Consider the following 13,817-nt stretch of genomic DNA (forward strand, 5'->3'; position numbering starts at 1 on the left):
GCGCGGACTCGACTGTCTGAAGCAGTGCTGGAGGAAACTGACACCATGAATCCTGCAGGGCTGTCTATAAATTCCTAACAGTACGAGGGGGGCGGGGGGGTGTGGAGATGTCTTCTGAACAGCACGTTGCAAGGCATCCCAGATATGCTAAATAATGTTCATCTCTGGGGCGTTGGTCGCAGCGGAAGTGTTTAAACTCGGAAGAGTATTCGAAGGGCTATCATTAGCACCAAAAAATATTAAGAAATCTTATAGCTGCAATTTAAATGAAAAATCTCTGTAGCAAGTCAGGACGTATGGGGTGTCACATTGTCCTGCTGGAACTGCCTAAGTCCGTCGGAAAGCACAATTGACATAAACGGATTCAGGTAATCAGACATGATGCTTACGTACGTGTCACCTGTCAGAATCGCATCTAGACGCACCAGGGGTCCCATATCAGTCCTACTGCACACGCCCAACGCCATTACAGAGCCTCCAAAAGATTGAACAGTCCCCTGCTGACATGTAGGGTCCATGGATTCATGTGCTTGTCTCTATACCCGTAAACGTCCATCTGCTCGATACAATCTGAAACGAGACTCGTCCGACAGGCAACGTGTTCCCAGTCATCAACAGCCCAATGTCGGTGTTGACGGGCTCGGGCGAGGCGTTAAACTTCGTATCGTCCAGTCATAAAATGTACACGAGTGGGCCTTCGGCTCCAGTAACCCATATCGATGATGTTTCGTTGAATAGTTCGCACGCCAACACTTACTGATGGCCCAGCATTGAAATCTGCAGCAATTGGCGGAAGGGTTACACTTCTATCACTTTGAATAATTCTCTTCAGTCGTCGTTGGTCCCGTTGTTGCAGGATCTTTCTCCGGCCGCAGCGATGTCGGATATTTGATGTTTACCCGATTCCAGACATTCACGATACACTAGTGAAATGGTCGTACGGGAAAATCCCCACTTCATCGCTACCTCGGAAATGTTCGTGCGCCGACTATAACACCACGCTCAAACTCACTTAAATGTTGATAACCTGCCGTGGTAGCAACAATAACGATCTAACAAATGTGCCAGACACTTGTCTAATAGGGGCGTTACCGACAGCAGCGCGGAGTTCTGCCTGTTTACACATTTGAATAGGCATACCTATACCAGTTTTATTGGCGCTACAGTGTAGCAACCAAATCTCTGCACTTTAACATTATGTCTCTATACTAGGCTGCGACTTAAGTATAAAATACTTTGTATTTTTATCATATAGTCTTCTGTAGGCTTTAATCAGCGATTTGATATTAATCTACGTTGAATTATAACAAATCCTAACAAGAATGTTTTGCATGAATCTTAAATGCACCGTTGCCCTAAAATGGCTTAGTCTGATAACAAACAATCTATAACGCGATAATAACTAAATACTAAAATTTTGTAACCATCAATATGATGTTTCCCCTTAGTTTTATTACAGCAAATCGTACCAACAACGATTCGTTCTCGAGACATTCAATGTGCTGGTGCCTGGAAACGGCTTATATTCATGGAGTGTAAGGTATAACATGAGACCGACCGAATATGGGCTTCTAATGAACAAGGCAAGTACAATATGGCGTCTTACTTGCTGCGGGCCTCAAGATTTCTGCTTATGACATAGGAAGCATTCTTGCTTCCTGTTGTTTCTACTTTACACGACATGTGGCAAAGATATCGCAGAACTTATATTATGTTTCAGGCGGCAAAATGACTTCTCAATGTGAAATAGCAGGAAACGACGTCACAATACTCGTAGAGTACCACATCACGTCACGTAAGTCGTCCTGTGTGCTGATGGCTTAAAACATGTGTGTCGATCTTTTCCACAGAACTGCAGATATTACATTGCTTTCAATGGATGACATTTCGAAAATCATCAGCAGAACATCGCCAGTTATGTCGTACCGTCTAAGTGACTTAAAAATTCATATTTCCTTATATTTTTGTTCAGTAGAGCTCAAACAATGTAAACCCATCTATGCAACACTCGTATTTATGTGTTTTATTTTTTCTGTTAACTCATCGGTGTTCTGTAGTTTTCTGTTGTTTGCGAATGTGTCAGTTTACTTTGTAGTGTATGTGTGTGTGCAGCTAGGCGATACCTTGGCGCATTTTTTAAGTTAATTATAGGTCTGATTGGAAGGTTGTGTCTCTATATTTCAGGTAAAATATTTATGTTGAATGCTTTGCGATTCTTTTGTGTCATAGAGGATGGTTTGATAAGTCTGACAAAAAGCACGAAAAACTGTTTATTTCATAAAGAAGTCACCTTATATCTCGACATAGACTCCTTTGAGGGATTTACACGTAGTTCAGTGACACTCCAGAATTTCAACCCATCGAAAAAATAGGTTCTGCCAAACTCTGCAAAATACTTGTTCACTGCAAATATTACTTCGTGATTTGACGAAACTTTCTTCCAAGGAAGCCAAAGTTTCAAGTTAGGAAATAGCAAGAAGTTACTTGGCTAAGTCCGGTGAAAAGGGTGGTTGAGGAATCAATTCAGTTCATTCACTTTTGCCATTGTTATCGCCGATGTGTGGGATGGTTCATTATCCTGGTGAAAAGGCATTTTTTATGTGCCAACCATAGTTTTGTTTTCAGCCAGCACCAAGTTTCAAACGATCCAACAAGGAAGCATAATAGCCTCCAGGTATGGCCCTGCCTTTTTCCAATTAATCCGTAAGGATTTTTCCTTGGAAATCCCAAAAAATAGTGGCCATCAAATTGTCAGGCGACAGTATGGTCTTAGCCTTCTTTAGTGCTCTTTCAAATGTCTTTGCCCATTGTTTAGTCTGGCGTTTTGACTCTGGTGTGTAATGATGGATCCAGGTTTCATCAACAGTCAAATATCGACACAAAAAGTCTTGCACACTGCGATGAAGCACCTTCAGACATTGTGCTAAAATATTTTTCCAAGTGTGCTTTTGGTCGACTGTGACCAATCGCAGTACCCACTTTGCACACAACTTCTTCATAACCAATTCTCCTTGCAGAATATTATGCACTCGTTCAGTTGAGATGCCTACAATCTCACTAGTCTTACAGATTTTTGTTCGTCCGCCTTGGATTACTATATCTTGGCTTTTGTAAGTGATTTCCTTTGTGGTGTCCTCAGTTGGACGTCCAGAGTGCGACTTGACTTTGGTGCTTGTCCGACCACGTTTAAATCCATTAAACCAAAAGTAAATGATCGTCATTGATGGTTAAGAGTCCACGAGAACTCCATCTAATTCTGTTTGAATTTGTGCGGTAGACAAACCCTTCAAATTAAAATGTTTAATAATAGCACGAAAATCGGTTTTCTCCATTTTCAGTCACAGTCGACCCACTGACCAATTCAGACAGTTGTCAACAATCAACTGTACGCTGTATATTGTTGAAATCTTTTGTACGATTCTTGCTATAATCAAGGTTAAGAACTACGATGGCCCAAAAAACTCCTCCACTTTTTCATGAGAGTTTACCAAACTTGTCAAACCACCCTGATATATACACTATAACTTTCATTCACAGTTCATTATAAACAACGTTGTTTTCCTAGAAAGTGTAATACGGTTCTTGTGATGGAACGATATCCTTATAGCAAAGTCATTATGTATAGCATATTAATGGAATCTAATTTATTAAAAGCACGCATTGTAAAATGAAACTGCATAATTAGCAGAGTTATGGAGCAACATATCAATATAATTCTTTCAGTATAAAACTTTCTATAACAACAGCTTTGGTGATACTGAAAATTGTGTAAGCGTACATAACTATGGACATTTTGTAATAGTGTTCGCTTTTGGTAATGTTAACCTTGTCTTAAAACTGACCAGAACTATTTTTTAAAGTAATGAATAAGATAGCTACGTACCCATATGACGAAGTCTTATAAACCATGATAAAGAAATTACCCAGACTGCAAACAGAAATAGCGAATTTTCAATCCACGAATATTCCTACAGTAAATGGAATATTTACGGTTTTTATCACGTTGAGAAATATGATAAAATGAAAGAATTCTGAATAAAAGAAACTCTTGTAAACGTTAAGACGACCAGACGTATTCTGTAAGTGTACTTTCGTTTTTGCAGTTCTACTCAACGCTTCTCGCTTGTGCTTCTGTTTATTTTGCTCTCGGCGCTCGCCGTTTCGGGAGACTTCACCCGGACAAATGCACACATCTTGTGGGAGCGCCGGAACACTCTAGTCTAGTCTACACACAGCTCCGTGGCTTGCAGAGGCACCTGCGCTGCGGGCAGTGGACCCACCAGCGGCAGAGCACTCCATGAAATACGCGGCCGTTCGTAGGAACGGCGGAAGCGTCTCGTTGCCCTGTTGCGGCAGACGCTGCATCTTTGGGAAGGCAGCTCTCCCGCAAGCGGCAGAATGTTGCGCATATTTCTCGTCTTCGGGTACTCTTACCGTGTGATAGTGAAGGATCGTGGCAAAAGCTTTTTATAAATGGGATCCAGAACTTGTTACTTTGTGCCAGGCTGTTCATCATCGAGATCACATTTACAGTCATTAAAAATTTAGCAGTATCGACTGTTCAGCAAGCACTAACCTTTCACGAAATTGTAAATTATATTGCTTTCATACGACATCTGCTGCAGGTAAGATTTCTGCAGCCATTTTTGCGATTAGAACAGTCGTCTACAGCTTAGAAAGTATTCTTTTTATGAGCATTTTGAATTCCTTTGACGGCAATATCAGTACACACTACTGCAAATGATTTTAGCTAGTGGCTTTGTGAGAAAAGTCTTGAATATTTTTTTCCAAAACAAGAACACAGTGTACAGACCGACAAAGTCCTCTACCCACCTCGCTCGGGGAAGCTGTGGCTAGAGCAGTGGTCGTCAACCTTCTTTGCTCAAGAGCCACTGCTGGCATCGTGAGGTGGCAAGTCGGGCTGCAAGGGCACCAATCTTATTATTAACTGAGAACCTACATACATTAGTATGTCATGAGCACCGAGTAGGCTAGCTACACTAAGGACGAGTTAAGTTGGCCGTCAGCCTCAAAGTATTCATAGTTAAAAGTCGGTGTCATTCGGAACACTTGCTGTCGACTGGTCTTTATCAGATTGCTGGCAACCTTAGCTATCTAACAGTTGTGACACTGCAGTTGTGAAGTATTGGTTTTGCTATGTGTGCGAATAACTTTGATCAACAGTAGAATTTGTATCTACATTTGAAGGCACTATGGAATATGAGACATCATCAGAAAGTTGATATATGATTTACATGCCAGTTTTCTTCTACGCATTGTATTGAATTACAATAGCCGTAATTTCATATTTCTTGCTACAAAAGTGTTGTATGGATATGATATACGAGTTGGGATGTTAGTCACTACAAGAAAGGCGTTTTTCGTTGCGGCAGGATCTTTTCACGAAATTTAAATCACCGTCTTTCTCCTCCGAACGCGTAAACACTTTCTTCGTGCCCACCTACGTAGGGAGAAATGAAAAATCAAGGGTCGCACGGAAACATTTAAGCGTCCGATTTTCCTGGGCTCTGTTCGGGAGGAGAAAGGTAAAGAAATAGCCTGAGGTGGTTAGATGCACCCACTGTCAAGCACTTAATTGTATGTTGCAGTGCAGTCATTTACATGTAGAACTGCCGCAATTGAAGATGATCGTCTCTATAACGAGCATTCAGGAATCCATGTTACTTCTCTGTCAAAATTTATACCACATCAGCTGATCGGTATGAGTTGTTAATACAGGAAGCCTAACTGAGCCGTAGTAAAAGTTGCTGTTTTGAAGAGCGCGCCGCAGCGCGTAGTGTGAAGCAGTCGCCCTCCGTTTCTGGCGGTGGCGCCGCTGTGGCAATCGCAGCTTTGGTGTCTCCCTCTGGTGGGAAAGTGGAAAGGTTTCCTGTTCACATGCATTTAAGGGGCGCTATGAGCTCGCTAGGGTGTCAGTCTGGGTCAGTCTCTCGTCCCCTGCTTGCTAGTCTGTCTTTCGTCCGCTTTTGTTAGCAGTTAGTGTCTGTCTGTCGTTCGGAGTGCTAGTATGTCTGTCACTCGGATCAACGTTTAAAGCCGGCAAAATGAGAGTCCTTCCACTCCACCAGTAAGAGAACTCAGCGAGTGGTCGCCCGGTCGGGGCTTAGTTCCTGCATCTGACAAGGGGAGGCCGCCAATTGTGAAATTCAGATTCGATTCATACTGCGCATAATAAAAGCTCATGGCCAGAGGTGTAATGTGGCAAAGCACCAAGATGCACTTCTCAGCCGTTGTCGAGAAAATCGACAGTTAAAAGAAACCGTTGCGGTGAAATACTCCCTACGATTGTTAATTTTCTGCAGCGTCGTGGCGCAGCGGTAAGCGCTCGGGTTCGTAATCCGAACGTCGCGGGATAGAATCTCGCGCCATGCAATCTATTTTTCCGTTTTTTTTAACAGGGTGTACCAAAGTTCTCCCGTCCGCACTGATTTTCGACGATGTTATAAGTTGCGCTAGGGACTTGTCCGTCTTGAGCGCCGGCGGATGTGAGGTCGCCACGTGAGTCCAGTGGGCCGCGGCGTATAGCGAGGCGTTGTGAGTTCGCGGTCGACACGAGGGCAACAGGAGTCAACCCACGACATCAGTCTGGCCGGTGCGAGCTGCGACGGCGTGAGACGGGAGATCAGCCCGCCTTCCTGCGTCTGTTGAAGCGACTGGCAATGGACGGTTCGGGAGAGCGATTTTGGGGTGCTGCGCTAGGTCTTCTCGAGAAATCGCAGTTTATTAGAAGTTAAGTGATTGGTAATATCTTGTTTGATTTACTCTTGTTAAATTCTACTTGTTTTCTTGGTGAGGTCACCAGCCGTTTTGCTTTGCGGTCGTCCCACCACTCTTCTCCGTTTACCCACCAGCAACTACTTCCGTGCTTACATAGTGTGATTAAATGTGTTAATGTTCTTGATTAATCGCTAGTAAATAAAATAAATTATTACGAATATTCTTTGAAACTAAATGACTGTTCACTAACCATTAAACATTCACCCTCTCACATCCTCTAAACCTGAAGTGGCCGCGCTACTTACCTCTCTGCCCTTGAGGTAAGTGGTCTACTTTGCTTAGCTCACGGCAGAATTCACCAGCGTCAATTACAATTATGCACATCTCAAAACAATGATGACTCATTAAGTACATTTGTTTATTACTGAGCAGTAAAACTAGAGTCTTAAGAAGTCGCATGCGGTCCGTGCACCGCTGTTGAAGACTGGAGGACTAGAGTGTCATCCTTTTCCTTGTAACTGGCCCTAGACGAAACTTGATACATGTATTGGTTGTTTTATACCTTAATTCTACTAAGAACTTATTTATTGGTATTGTAAATAATCTTTCTATCTATTGCGTCCACTGCTTGGTGGGTACCGTGAACTGTGAATCACGTGGCAGCGACAGTAACTTTATACTGCAAACAATTAAACTATATTGCTATGTAACGGGAAGATGATTATGTAAACATATCACTGATGTAAAAGGACAGTTTATAGTGAAAGATGTTTCTACGGACCTTCTCATTTTGAAATCAAGGCATATGCACAATTTATTCATTCAGACATGGAAAACTCTTTGCCTTTCTAGAAGCTGAAAATAACTACACACATCAAAAAAGTTTTGCGTCACTCCGGTTCCCAGAACGCCTGAAAACAAACGTTGACTGTGGATACTGTATCACAGACACAGTGTTTTGGACTGTTCAGAGATGTCACTAAACCCGCCCATAGATGTAAACAACCACGCATGAGTAATGCCTATTAGACGGAGGGATTGCGACAGCCGATCAGTTCCAGTCATTCCACCAGGAAGGAGGTACACGGCTCGTGTTGTCTGTAGTTCAACCATGCCTAGACGGTCAATACCGCGGTTCGATCGCGTGCGCATTGTTACTTTGTGCCAGGAAGGGCTCTCAACAAGGGAAGCGTCCTGGCGTCTCGGAGTGAACTAAAGCGATGTTGTTCGGACATGGAGGAGACACAGAGAGACGGGAACTGTCGATGACATGCCTCGCTCAGGCCGCCTAAGGACTACTATTGCAGTGGATTACTGCTACCTATTGATTATGGCTGGGAAGAACCCTTACAGCAACGTCACGACATCGAATAATGTTTTTAGTGCAGACAGAGAACGTCGTGTTACGAGTCAAACTGTGCGCATTAGGCTGCAACATGCGCAACTTCACTCCACGACGAATACAGGCATGCATCAATGCAAGAGGACGTGCTACTGGGTATTAGAGGTACCGGTGTGTACAGCAATCTGGACCACCGCCTCTGAAGGTCTCGCTGTATGGTGGTACAACATGCAATGTGAGGTTTTCATGAGCAATAAAAAGGGTGGAAATGATAGTTATGTTGCTCTCTATTCCAGCTTTCTGTACAGGTTCCGGAACTCTAGGAACCGAGGTGGTGCAAAACTTTTTTTGTTGTGTGTATTTTAAGAACTTACAATATATATTCGAACTTATAATATACATTTGAAAGAAGATGATGGTTAAGAAATGCAAACGTCGTTCCGAGAGATTACAACCAGAGTACTCATACTATTCTAATAAATCATTCACTACTGGCCGCTGGAAACGACTTAATTGCGTGCGACACACGCAAGAGGAGTAACGCCTGTAGTTTTGAGTGAGTTTAAGGAACAGTAGTGTATTCATCCTTCCGGACAGCAAATATGCAGGAATATTGGAGTCGACTGACCAACATTTAGAGGTAGAAATTATGCTCTGAGTTCTAATGTAAATATGTACCGGTTCTCACTAGCTCGTTATGGAGAAACCTGTTCAGTTTGTTACTTGCCTCACCTTAACGAAAGCGTGAGGATCTATCAAGTGAAAACGAGACAGGTTGAAGAAACGTATGTTAACTGTTTATTATTTCAAAAATAATCGTCCTAACTGTTAATACATTTATCCCACTGAGAGACGTTACGGTCAGTGTCTGCATTGAAAATGATTGTCTCTAAGCACGCACCTATGCGTCCGTTGCAATTGTACGGCCAGGAATGCCTTTCTCCAGGACTCCGAAAATATGTAAATCGCATAGGTGGAAATAAGGACTGTATGGAGGACGTGTAAGGGCTGCCCAGCGAAACTTTTGCAGCATGCTGAAGACCACTTTGGCAACATGTGGCCCGCCCTAGATACAGTTCCATGCAACGACCGTATTTTCAGAGTCCCGAAGAAAGACATTCATGGCCATAAATTTGCTACGGATGAAGACGTGCGCATGTGGATACAGCAGTGGTTCCATGAACAGCCGTAAACATTTTTCCATGAAGGCATCGACAGGCCTGTCTTACAGTGAGGCAAATGTATTAACAGATTTGGCGCTTTGGAAGTAATAAACGTTTACTTACTTTTTTCTATGTCTCGTTTTCATTTGACTGACCATTATATTTCAGTAAGAACAGCTTCACGCCATTTGTAAATAAATGTAATATAGCGTGTGTTCCGTGTTTCAAAGAAAAACGAATCGAAACATTTGCATTGAGTCAGTAACTTGCTGTTAATAATAATCAGCTTCTTGGTCCCTTCGCTCCCAGATTTCAGCTGTGGCAACAGTGGAGCAATATCCCGTTTATAGTAACTGATAGCCAAAACGTGTGATGTTTAAAGTAATTCACAAGGCTTTTATCACCCAGTATGGACTTGTAACTTTGCAAAAGCTGTCCAAGATGTTGACCCAGTTGATATCGGCGTCGATCGGTGAAGATCGCCGTCTCGGTCTTCCCTTACCTCTAGGGCTACTACCACCTGTTTGCCTGGCCATATGTTCTGCAGTCCCTCACATTATTTTCAGTAAGGTCATCATTAGGTCCTCCACTTGTCGGAACGCTGATTCATTTGCTTGCTTTCTTGTCTCTCCTGCTACATCCTGAAATACATGTCTCCTGTATTCGATCAGCCGCCGCCAGGATTTGAATGATTTTCGGTTCAAAACTGTAAGTCCCTTACGTTAAGTCAAAACTAATAATACAAGCGACTGCAAACTTTCCTCTTCAGGTTCATGAGACGCTATGTTTTGAAAACCGTAGTAAGTTTACGAAAAGAACTCCAGGCTCTCTTTGTTAATTTCCTTATAACTTTTCCAGATCTGTCACACTTTTACTTTACTTTAATCGCTCTGAAAACAAGAACTCATGAACAGGTTGTGTAACAGATTAGCCATAAATTCATCAAGAATTCGTCATTATCAAACCTTCAAAGCCAAGCACGAACGCAGTGTATCATTCATTGATGCCAAGTGGTTGTTAATAGTGATTCTCTCGCCGAATGACGGCTTTTAGTCCTGTTGACCCTAGTATTTTCTATTAACTTTTCCATTGGTGGCTTTAAGTAAATTTTTGTGTTTGTTATTTATGTGACTGTTATAGGTTTACAAACACCTTGGATATTCTCTTTATTACGCTCTGAAATGAGTGCAGATGCTGTTTTGAGTGTGGACTGTTTGTATCTAGTCGGCATGAATCATTATTTAAATCGGAAAATTTAGCATTGTATTAAAGCTTAATAAGGTCGGCTAACCTTTAAAACAATAAAGTTTTAGGAATCTGCTTTACTTTATCTAAATGAAAAAATATGTACAATGTAAGCAAACTCTAATAACGCCGCATCATAACCTCCATTTACGCGAAAGTCTTCATTATGTAAAAAAAAAAAAAAAAATCAACTTACCCTATTACACAACCTTACTTGTACACACATACAATAGAAATGGTTGAATAAGTTTTGTAACGCAGTAGTAGAACAAACACAAATAATTGTCTTCGGCAAGGAATGTGAATTTATCAATTCTAACTTGAGTCGTTAGTCTTCGGGTGATTCGATGTGACCTCCCACAAATTCCGCTGCTGTATCAACGATTGCATCTACATCTACATAACTACTCTGCAATTCACATTTAAGTGCTTGGCAGAGGGTTCATCGAACCACAATCATACTATCTCTCTACCATTCCGCTCCCGAACAGCGCGCGGGAAAGACGAACACCTAAACCTTTCTGTTGGAGCTCTGATTTCTCTTATTTTATTTTGATGATAATTCCTACATATGTAAGTTCGGCTCAACAAAATATTTTCGCATTCGGAAGAGAAAGTTGGTGACTGAAATTTCGTAAATAGATCTCGCCGCGACGAAAAACATCTTTGCTTTAATGACCTCCATCCCAACTGGCGTATCATATCTGCCGCACTCTCTCCCCTATTACGTGATAATACAAAACCAGCTGCCCTTTTTTGCACCCTTTCGATGTCCTCCGTCAATCCCACCTGGTAAGGAACCCACACCCCGCAGCAATATTCTAACAGAGGACGAACGAGTGTAGTGTAAGCTGTCTCTTTAGTGGACTTGTTGCATCTTCTAAGTGTCCTGCCAATGAAACGCAACCTTTGGCTCGCCTTCCCCACAATATTATCTGTGTGGTCTTTCCAACTGAAGTTGTTCGTAATTTTAACACCCAGGTACTTAGTTGAATTGACAGCCTTGAGAATTATACTATTTATCGAGTAATCGAATTCCAACGGATTTCTTTTGGAACTCATGTGGATGACCTCACACTTTTCGTTATTTAGCGTCAACTGCCACCTGCCACACCATGCAGCAATCTTTTCTGAATCGCTTTGCAACTGATACTTGTCTTCGGATGACCTTACTAGACGGTAAATTACAGCATCATCTGCGAACAACCTAAGAGAACTGCTCAGATTATAACCCAGGTCATTTATATAGATCAGGAACAGCAGAGGTCCCAGGACGCTTCCCTGGGGAACACCTGATATCACTTCAGTTTTGCTCGATGATTTGCCGTCTATTACTACGAACTACGACCTTCCTGACAGAGTACCATTTGCAACTTACGTTCTCAATAAGTCCCAGGCTGTCTTCCTCTACAGTTTATACCCTCCAAATCTCCCTCTAGTACCATGGAAGTTATCGCCGGATGTCTTAACAGATGTTCTGCCATTCTCTCCTTTCTTCTTGTAAGAGATTTCCATTTACTCCTTTCCTTCCCGACAATGCAGAAACCTCCTTATTCCTTTCCTTATCAGTACACGTTATTTTTGATATTTTTCTGTAGCACCATTTCTGAAATACTTCGATTATTTTCTGTTACTGTTTCCTGACAGCCCACGTTCAACTACCATAAGCATATTCTCAGAAATTTGTTCCTCAAATTAAGCCCTATGTTTCATTCTAGCAGATTTCCTCTAACCAGAAATGTCATTTTACCAGTGCTGCTCTGCTTCTTATGTCCTACTTTCTACGTCCATCATGAGTGATTTTAATGTATAGGTAGCAGACTACCTTAATTTGGTTTACATCGTGATCCCCAATTCTGATATTAAGTTTCTCGCTGTACTTATTACTGCTACTTCTCATTACGTTCATCTTTGTACGATTTACTTTCAAGCTATATTGTGCAGTCATTAGACCATTCCATTCAGCATATCCTGTAATTGTTCTTCACTTTTTCTGAGTAATTTCCTCAGCACATCTTATAATTGATATTTTGCTTTCAATTTTAACCCCAGTCTTGAATCTTTCATTTACGTCATTGATCCTCAATGCATATATTGAATAGTAAGAGCGAAAGATAACATCCCTGTCTTACTCCCGTTCAGTTCTAGCACTTCATTCTTACTCTTCCACTTTTATTGTTCTCTCTTGGTTCTTTTAGACGTTGTATATTACCCGTCTTTCCCTATAGCTTGCCGGCCGAAGTGGCCGTGCGGTTAAAGGCGCTGCAGTCTGGAACCGCAAGACCGCTACGGTCGCAGGTTCGAATCCTGCCTCGGGCATGGATGTTTGTGATGTCCTTAGGTTAGTTAGGTTTAACTAGTTCTAAGTTCTAGGGGACTAATGACCTCAGCAGTTGAGTCCCATAGTGCTCAGAGCCATTTGAACAATTTGAACCCTATAGCTTGCCGCTGATTTCCTGAGAATATCGAACATGTGGCACCGTATGATATTGTTGACGTCTTTTCCAGGACGACTAATCCTATGAACCTGTCTTTATTTTTCAAGAGTCTTGCATCCATTTTCAAATGCATCGTGAAAACTGGCTCTCTGGAGACTTTATCGTCCTAACGCAAAACTGATGATCGTCCAACACATCTCAATTTTCTTTTCCATTCTTCTGTGTATTAATCGTGTCAGCAACTAGGATGAATGAGTAGCAAAGCTGATTGAGCGATAGTGCTTGCACTTGTCAGCTTTTGCTATCTCTAGAATTGTGTGGATGACGTTTTTCCCTAAAATCAGATGATATATCGCCGGTCTCATACATTCTACACGCCAACTTGAACAGTCCTTTTGTTACTTTTTTCCCCACTGTTTCAGAAATTCCGATGGGATGTTATCTATATCTTCTGTGTTATTTGACCTTAAGTTGTCCAAAGCTCTTTTAAGTATTAATTCTACTGCTGGATTTTATATCTCTTCGCTATCGACTCCTGTTTCTTCTTCTACCACATCATCCGGCAAGTGCTCTTTCCACCTATCCTCTCTCTTCTTTGCAATTCCCATTGCAGTCTTAATGTTGCTGCCTTTGCTTCTGATTTCATCAAAGTTTGGTTTGACTTTTCAGTGTGCTTAGTCAGTCCTCCCAACAATCATTTCTTTTTCGATGTGTTCACATTTTTCATGCCTCCATTTCGCCTTAGCTGCCCTGCATTACATTTTTTTCAATCCTAAGTTATTTATTTTTCTGTATTCCTGAATTTCCCGGCGCATTTTTGTACTTCCTTCTTTCTTAGATTAACTTAAGTATTTCTTCCGTTACCCATGATTTTTTCGCAGTTACCTTTCT

Source organism: Schistocerca americana, chromosome 2 (assembly GCF_021461395.2).
Source record: "Schistocerca americana isolate TAMUIC-IGC-003095 chromosome 2, iqSchAmer2.1, whole genome shotgun sequence".
In the NCBI taxonomy this organism is placed as follows: Eukaryota; Metazoa; Arthropoda; class Insecta; order Orthoptera; family Acrididae; genus Schistocerca; species Schistocerca americana.